The sequence below is a fragment of the Monodelphis domestica genome, chromosome 4 (genome assembly GCF_027887165.1).
Source record: "Monodelphis domestica isolate mMonDom1 chromosome 4, mMonDom1.pri, whole genome shotgun sequence".
Lineage (NCBI taxonomy): Eukaryota > Metazoa > Chordata > Mammalia > Didelphimorphia > Didelphidae > Monodelphis > Monodelphis domestica.
Genome location: NC_077230.1, coordinates 370,029,659 through 370,033,320, shown reverse-complemented (window position 1 = coordinate 370,033,320; position 3,662 = coordinate 370,029,659). Strand labels below are relative to the sequence as shown.

The 3,662-nt window shown below is 37.3% G+C and overlaps 1 pseudogene; it reads right to left on the bottom strand.

Moving 5' to 3' along the window:
• Nucleotides 1-1,448: 1,448 nt before the first annotated feature.
• On the bottom strand, nt 1,449-2,291 carry LOC100026190 (riboflavin kinase-like; annotated as a pseudogene).
• Nucleotides 2,292-3,662: the final 1,371 nt, after the last annotated feature.

The window sequence follows — 3,662 nt, the reverse complement described above, 5'->3', positions numbered from 1 at the left end:
AGTTTTAAAATTCACAATTTCCCCTGAGTCCCGAGGAAGACTAGTCTCTCCAATGGGACTTGTAAACATACCAGCTATGAAATTATAATAGTTAGGGAGGATTAGGAAAGAGAGAAGGCAAAACCAATGTTTTTCTAGGCACATTGACAAAAAGCCAAATTAGGGGCAGTCCCCTTTGGCATAAAAGTGTACATTTACAATAAATGTTCAATCAAACTTCAGTTCGATCAACCACACCCAAAGTTCATTCTTGACCTTCTTGATTTAGTGTAGGTTTTCTGGCATCTTTATGCAACAGTTCATTCTCTGGATTTAGGAGTTAGCAAGCTTCTTCCTTGAAAATCTTTCTCAAACAAAAGAATTTCTAAATCTTGGATCTTTTTAAAATTTACAATCCCCCCTTAAGTGGGTGTTAAAAAACATCCAGCTCAGCACAGGATGCAGTGCTGAGTTATGAGGGTGTATGAGTCAACTATTAAAAGAATTGAAAAACAACAAAAACAAAACAAAAAAATATATAAAGGAAGAAAGAAAAAGAAAAAATGGAAGAAAGTTAAACTTTTGGGAAAAAGAAAAAAAATTCAAAATCAGAATCAAAATACCAAAATCTATGTATATAAAATGTTGAGTAAGCAAGAATAAATTCATAATAGGCCCTTGTACAAGTCCAATTTAAAGTAATTTCTATCCCACAAGTCTGTAGGACAGAATACAGTAATATTTTGCTTACCATTTACAGCTAAGACTACAGGAAGTTGCCATACTATAAGAAGGAAAGGAACTAGAATTCTATTTTGATAGGGAAGTATCATTCCCTGGTCTGATTTTTGTCATTCTCAGGGATATAGGGAGCCAGGATGATAGTCAAAGTTTGGTACTTGTCTGAGTACTTCACAAAGAGTATAGATACAAGGAAGTCCTATGACTTAACATATGTCAAGTATCTCAACCTTGAGTCTCACACTAGTTTTCCCTGTGTGCTCTTTTTGGCACTATTCAGGTTAGGTCTGGGCTGCTTGTTTTTATCCCTTTTTCTGGAATCAGACACAAATATTAATCACAGTCCCATAACATTTTATCAATAAATGGCAGGTTCCCATAGTTTAAAGCTTTTGGGTATGTATTGATATTATAACAAGTATGTATATGTATATGTATATGTATATGTATATGTATATGTATATATATAACATATTACTGCAGAAAATATTAATTGTATGTACCTTTAGTACAAGAAAAGAGGAAAAGGGGAAAATCAAATATTCTAATCAAAATAAAAGCAATAATAAAAAAATAAGGGGAAAAATCAGGAATTTAATGTAAGTCATTAGTAGTACACAAATCCTTCACCACTATGAGTGACATCTATTTTCATTTTTAATAAATGACTTATAGCTAAGCCAGCTAGTTTTAGCATTTATACATGTATTTCTGACATAAGACCCTTTTATGCTCTCTGCTTTTACTGTGGTGTTTTATCAAGCCCCTGTATAGTTCAACATATTTTTTAAAAGCTTGATTTTTTAAATGAACTTTTTTCATACTGCTGCATGATGGGTTAATGTAACATTAATTTAAGCATAAAATGGTAACTATGTTGTATTATATAACCTAATTCACAGATATTGGGAATATTTTCTTAAGCTAACCAAATACAAGGCTGCAGCAATGATAAGAGTAGTGGTACACAAGGAACAAAAGTGAACAAGAAAATAAAATGATCAGTGGCCATTCATTATTTTGCTTTCTGGCAAATGGAAGAAATGATGTTCTTTGAGTTTCAAATGTTCTGGTAAATTCAGCCGTTTCTTAGCTTCCTCAAGATCATCTTGAATTGCTGAAATAAGGGCATCAATTGAACGAAAGTTCTTCTCTGGTCTGATGTAGCCAGTGATGACTATACTAAGGATTTCCCCATAAAAGTCCTCTTTGAAGGTATGTATAATGTGTGTTTCCACGGATTTTTTTTTTTTCGATACCTGCAGTATGGGATCCATCCTATGCTTAAAACCATCTTCTGGACACTTCCATTTCCAACAGAGGCCCAACCATAGTAAATTCCAGGAGATAAATCATTTGGAAGATTATCAACTACTTGCTCAGGAAAGTTAGCGGTGGGGATGCCCAGCTGCTTGGAGCCCGGGCTGAAGCCCCTCACCACCTTCCCCCGGCAGAAATAAGGCAGGTGCTTCATCACGCTGCTGGCTCCGGGCATGGGAGGTGGCCCAGGCTGAGAGTCCAAGGGGGCCGCTGTCGAGATCAAGGCAATGGTTCCCCCGGTCCGGCCGGGAGTAGGGGGAGGAAGGAAAGGGGAGAGAGAAAGAAAAAGATTCCTAAAGGCGCGAGGTGGACAGAAGAGCAAACGCACGCTGACGACTCGAGACTTGCGGCCAAGTCTCACCCTTGGAACGCTGGGGACAGAGGGCGAGAGAGAGAACCTCCGCACACCACTGACCAAACAGAAGCCGCAACTCCAGATTTGTAGATGAAAAGGGTGAAATAGTTGTGCAGAATATCGAACCAGAAAGTAAAACAATGAAATACACAATCTTATAGCAAGTGGATTTAAATAGTGACAAATCAGATGGAAAATGAGTGTGTCACAGCCGATTAGGCAGGATATAATTCTGCACAGGAGTGCAAATACAAGGAAAGTCGACCACCTAAAGTCATCAAGGGTGGTGACTAATATCTCTTCCGGGAACTATTCTGCAATAAGAATGCTTAGAAAAAGTCCACAAACTCAACATTTGCTACCATTTGCCTTGTTAGACCAACATCTTGATTGCATCAAGAGCACCTGCTAGTGCAAGGTCACAAGTTCAAAGCAGAATTCACTGGTTAAATACTAATACAATCATATAAACTTAATATAACCATATGATAGTGATTGTCTTATGCTTACTGTGGTAATTAAATCAACACTTATACTAATATATTAATAAAATGATCATCATAAAAAGGAAGCAGGGGATTTCACCCTCAAAGCCCCCAAAGCATGAAGATAGGTTTAATCTGGGAATATGAGAAGTCTTAAATAGAATGGGCATGTGGGATGAATGCTTTATGGCAGGGAGGGATTCCATCTAATTTTTATCTCATGGACTTTGGTTTGAGGACAGTAGAAGGTTACAGGCTTCTGGGTTACAAAGTTGATAGGGAAGTTAAGTATGGAAATGTGGTTGTCTAGGTGAGATAGGATGCAGTATTGGGGAAAGGATGGATTTGGAGTCAGAAGACATGAGTTTGAATTCTGAATTCAGTTGCTTTCTAAGTTGTAGTAATTATTATGTTCTCTATAATGGCCTTACTGATTTTCTCTTTTTCTGATCCCAGAGGCCAAAGGTTTTTTACCTGGCAAATGAGATGAGGGTGAGTTGCTTGGCATAGGTTCCTAGATCATAGAGGCCCCCAATGACTTCCTATAGACACCTTCTGGATTACCACTATCTTACCTAATATGGGTTACCTAGAACCGTGAACATTAGTCCACATATAATCTAAGTAGGGAAAAATACAGTAGATCCATTATCTCCTTAGAATCTTTCTTAATTCAGCTCAAGATCATATTAGGACATCCAGAGAAAGAACTATGGAACCAGAAATGCATTAGAAAAATATATGATCAACCATATAGTGTGATGGGGAGGTGATTAAGATTT